Source organism: Xenopus laevis, chromosome 4S, assembly GCF_017654675.1.
Source record: "Xenopus laevis strain J_2021 chromosome 4S, Xenopus_laevis_v10.1, whole genome shotgun sequence".
Classification (NCBI taxonomy): Eukaryota; Metazoa; Chordata; class Amphibia; order Anura; family Pipidae; genus Xenopus; species Xenopus laevis.
The window spans coordinates 92,944,514-92,950,069 of record NC_054378.1 but is presented as its reverse complement, the minus strand read 5'-3'; the positions used below and the strand labels follow the sequence as shown (position 1 = coordinate 92,950,069).

General features: G+C 39.8%; 1 long non-coding RNA gene across 1 annotated transcript; it reads right to left on the bottom strand.

Moving 5' to 3' along the window:
• Positions 1-209: 209 nt before the first annotated feature.
• Positions 210-4,982, bottom strand: LOC108715714. The gene is made up of 3 exons (XR_005960993.1): positions 4,923-4,982; positions 3,099-3,271; positions 210-1,397 (listed from the first exon to the last, which is right to left on the bottom strand). It is a non-coding gene; the product is annotated as an uncharacterized LOC108715714 (long non-coding RNA).
• Positions 4,983-5,556: the final 574 nt, after the last annotated feature.

Sequence of the window (5,556 nt, the reverse complement as noted above, 5' to 3'; positions counted from 1 at the left end):
GTCGAAGAAGCCAAAAAAATACTTCGAAATTCAAATTATTTTTTATTCTATTCCTTCACTCGAGCTAAGTAAATGTGCCCCCTAGTGTGGCTTTATTACAATTGACATTCTGGAGGAAGATTTCTTTTTTAAATTGGCAAATGTAACATTTAAAATTCCATGGTCAAAACCTACATACTAATCTCGTAACCTTCCTCTAGAACATATCATCATCATCATCATCATCATTTATTTATATAGCGCTGTCAAGATACGCAGTGCTTTAACATATATAATCTTTCAACAAAGAAATATAATAATTCCATACCTATATTATGACTGAGCCAGGAGTGTCCCAGCAAAGCAATGGCATTCTTCATTGTCAGAATATGAAGAAGTATAAAAAAACCTCCCACTGAAGCAAAGTCATCTATACAGTTTCTATAAAAAGCATACATATAATTTAAAATTCAAATATGTTAAAGCTAATTTGAATATGTAACTCTTATTCCTTGATATCTATGAAGTCTCTCCAATACAGCCTAGTCCCAAGGTTAAAAATATAGTTTTATAAGACAAAAGTAAATTTAGCAGTGCTCATCCTCCAAAGATTCCTCTACGTCCTCCAGATCTATTGAATGGTCTCTAAGCAGGACCTTCTTCTGAAGCTCTGAGTAAAAGTCAGCACTTTCTGACAGGGAGTTGATAGGCTTCTCCACATAGCTCATTTGCTTGTGGTTCAAAAAACAGGAGTGTTCTTTCAAGTTTTGCTCAAAGGCCTTTTGATTTCTGCGAAATTCAAGCAGGGTCTTAGTGTATGTGTTCAGAGTGGTAACAGCAGAAACCATACAACAGGTAAAAGATGCCCAGGCAGTGATGAAAAAAAAAGAGAACCAGTATATCATGATCCACCCGATTCATATATATTACAGAGTATAAAGACCACAAAAAGTACCTTTAATGGGACTTGTACATTTTTTAATATTAATTCACAATTTACTATGGTTTTTGTAAGGCAAATACACTGCACAAATCGTGACCAAAAAAGGCATATCATACTATTCTTGGATCTCTGACAGATCTGTAATGATGTAGTCCTAAAATATACTGTAAAATACTGTAAAACTTTAAGTAAAACTGTATGTGAGGTTTAAGGATAAGGTTGAAATGACACTATGTTTAACTAGTGTGACATATATCTTAATTAAGTTCTTATTTAATTTAAATATATCACCATAATAGGTGAACATACTGTACTTTTACTGTACTTTTGTTTCTTAAAAAAACAAAAAAAACAACAACATACTAAAAAGCCCATCCATAATCCCAGGAATGGGGTCTCCAATCTTCTGGCCCAAGACTGACTGTGGTTTGGAAAACCTGGGTATAAATCATGTGTGCCACCATGCCGAGGAGACCTGTGGGCAACAAAGTAGACTGATCAATAACAAAAGGCCAATAATATGAGATGAAATTGATATACTCATACACACAGTCACTTCATGACTTGCAGAGACATGAGCTGAAATTTAAGGCTGCTACACTGTGAATAGACATCTTATGTATTTACATCACTATGGTATGGTTTGATACCAAAGCTTATGACTAGTAGAATTATGTACACTAATTCTGAGCCCAATGAAAGTCACAGGATCCCTGGAATGTCAGTCATGGTAACAAAAATAATATTCATTATCATTACCAATAAGCTAAACAAGGAAACACAAATTAAAGGGGCACACTTTAAAAAGTAAAAAAAAAATAGTGCTGTTCAACGTTAAGATTTCTGGCTTTTAGTAAAGTGTATACTATATAAAATATTGGATCAAAAAAGTGAAAGAATAAATGTCAGCAGTGCAACTTCTAACTAGGGATGCACAGAATCCAGGATTCGGCCTTTTTCAGTAGGATTCGGATTTGGCCGAATCCTTTTGCCTGGCTGAACCATATACGAATCCTAATTTGCAGGTAGGGAAGTCACGTGACTTTTCATCATAAAAGAAGAATTTTTCCACTTTTTCCTTTCCTGCCCTTAATTTGCATATGCAAATTAGGATTCGGATTCTGTTCAGTATTTACCCGAATCTTTCACCAAGGATTCGGGGATTCGTCCGAATCCCAAATAGTGGATTCCCTACTTCTGTCTCCTTTGTTTCTTGCTTTAAATATTGTATCTGCAACCATTTATAAGGCCTTCTTCAACACAGCACACAGATAGGTTTGCCCTCAGTCCACTGCCAGTGAGGATGCTATAATATAGATCAATGGATTTGTGACACATGGAAACAGATTTTGGCTGTGGAGAGTGGTAGAGAGTGGTGTTCCTAGGTGTTACTGGAAACCACAGCAAATTCAATTCAGGGCCCCTAAATATTGGTACGTTGGCCAATTCTAACGGAGCTGCTTTTTAATTTGGCCTCACTGAGCCCCCAGTATAACAGGGTCAGTCTCCTCTGTAGTTGCACCCATGTCTATAGAAATGTCTGGGGAGGGATTGTTGTGCACCTACAAATGCAGAAAGAATCTTTGGGCAGCAGAGTAGAATGGACCACAGCCAAGGATTGCAGATGTAAATGAGTGTGGGCTTTATACATAAAAGAGAGGCACATGACAATACTTTACGACTATACAGCGTATTACATTATTGTGAACAAAAGAAAGTGCCTTTGGCATTAATGACCACAGATGCCGAGAAGGCATTCGACAGAGTCGATTGGAATCTTATTTTCCATACTCTATCCTGGATGGGCATGGGGCCGAACTTCAAGCCTGCTTGCAGATAAATGGCACATTGCCAGATCCCGTTACCATTAATAACAGTACAAGGCAAGGATGTCCACTCTCACCACTCCTTTTCGTGATTATAGAATGGAAAAAAAGTTGTGCGGCGATGTATGCTCCCCATTCGCACATGTGTGTGGTGGGCCTGTCATGCGCGCAGTGCGTCTGCCATTCACACTGATGCACAAGCTTTTGCGCATGTGCACAGGGCCCCCGAGGTTCAGAACCCGCCAGTCCGACCCTGCCTATGTGGACAGAACTTATTTATATACACCAAATACATTGGCTAGACACTTGTGTTTGCTTTAATGATGGCTGACTTATTTAGTGTTGCTCACCTGTACCAAGTATGTTCTCCTCACAAGAATACCAGATTCCTATATGGGACCTTCCGAGTTCCTACACACCAGTAGCTGCTGAGAAGGGCAGTAGTGGAAAGTGCAAAGGCCAAGAGGTTTACGCTCACAGCCAGAATAGCTCGACGCCACTGGACAACCTCAGCCAACTCCATCTGCAAAAAAAACAACAAAAACAACAACTGTATAACTGATCAAGAAGACAACCAAGATAAACATGAATATTTAGTCTAAACTATGGAACCTATTCATCTTTAACATAAATCAGCCCTTCGCTTACAGTACTCTGAGCCAAAATATCATTAATATAGTACAAGGTATTATAGGAGTTGTTCACTTTCCAAAAGTTTCGTTCAGTTCATTTGTTAATTTTTTCCCAACTTTATTTGTATTTATTTTCCAGAATTATACTTGGCCACGCCTTTGTTACAATGCCAGATATGTATATATATCATTTACGTCTTGAAGTGTCCCTGCAGCTTAGTATACATCGACAAGACTATTACCTCCTTTCGAGACAGAATGGCTAACCATAGGTCAATGATCTGTGCTGCCCTGGGCAAGGGCTCGGGTGATACACTAGTCTCACAACATTCTGTTGAACACAAACACCCTCTAGCCTCATTAAGGAGCATGATTATAGACTTCATTCCATCGCCGATACATGGTGGTGACCATGAAAGACTGTTGTTACAGACTGAGTTAAAGTGGATCCACCGTCTGAACACCCTCAGCCCCAGGGGATTGAATGAACTGATCTCTTATGCCCCTTTCTACTAAGTTGATGGGAGGGGTAATACCTCTTCATGCAGCCAAGCCCAGCACTACTGGACATAGGGACTGTTTTACCTATTACAGCACATGTCCTATGTAACTGTCCCTTGCATTAATGCTCACACTGTTCACTAACAAGGACCTCCAGATGGTGAGTTGGAAGAAGTATGTTCCTTGTCTATCCTATAGTTTCATACTTGACACTAATGATGAAATCCCCCCACAGGGCACCTACTTTAGAATGGGCACGCATACTTACTCCAGAGATTTCATGTGGTGATACACCATACAAAAAAGAAAGGTTGTGGGTGCACACCTGAGGCCAATTTCAAAAAATCTAATTCTCTGTCTCAATGATTCAAGTAAAAATGCTAGTGCATATAGTTTTGAAACAGGGTTTTTTAGTTACAAAGTTATGATCATAAAATTGATAAGCCACCATACCACGTCAAGGTAAACCCCATACGGTGGTCCCTAACTTGTTTACCTTTAATCATAGTAAAATAGGTATCTTACCTCTCTTCTTAATAGCATTACTTCATGTGAACAACTCCTATGCCTTGGTTTTAAACTGTGTGCTAAATCCTCCCCCTGCCAACTGCTATGCGGCTTTTAAATGGGAGAGACTGCCTTCAGGCTAGATCCTCCCATGCCGCTAGCATTTTCGGCTTTTAAGGGAGAGTGATTGCACAAACCAAAGCAAATAATTAAAGGGACAATAGGACCACCAAAAATCTAAAAGGGTGGGTATGAGGGTGCAACAAACCACATGGAGCTTAGCCATAGCTCCCAGCAATTACAAATACAAAAAAGAAAGGTTGTGGGTGCACACCTGAGGCCAATTTCAAAAAATCTAATTCCCTGTCTCAATGATTCAAGTAAAAATGCTAGTGCATATAGTTTTGAAACAGGGTTTTTTAGTTACAAAGTTATGATCATAAAATTGATAAGCCACCATACCACGTCAAGGTAAACCCCATACGGTGGTCCCTAACTTGTTTACCTTTAATCATAGTAAAATAGGTATCTTACCTCTCTTCTTAATAGCATTACTTCATGTGAACAACTCCTATGCCTTGGTTTTAAACTGTGTGCTAAATCCTCCCCCTGCCAACTGCTATGCGGCTTTTAAATGGGAGAGACTGCCTTCAGGCTAGATCCTCCCATGCCGCTAGCATTTTCGGCTTTTAAGGGAGAGTGATTGCACAAACCATTTACGTCTTGAAGTGTCCCTGCAGCTTAGTATACATCGACAAGACTATTACCTCCTTTCGAGACAGAATGGCTAACCATAGGTCAATGATCTGTGCTGCCCTGGGCAAGGGCTCGGGTGATACACTAGTCTCACAACATTCTGTTGAACACAAACACCCTCTAGCCTCATTAAGGAGCATGATTATAGAATTCATTCCATCGCCGATACATGGTGGTGACCATGAAAGACTGTTGTTACAGACTGAGTTAAAGTGGATCCACCGTCTGAACACCCTCAGCCCCAGGGGATTGAATGAACTGATCTCTTATGCCCCTTTCTTCTTCATGCAGCCAAGCCCAGCACTACTGGACATAGGGACTGTTTTACCTATTACAGCACATGTCCTATGTAACTGTCCCTTGCATTAATGCTCACACTGTTCACTAACAAGGACCTCCAGATGGTGAGTTG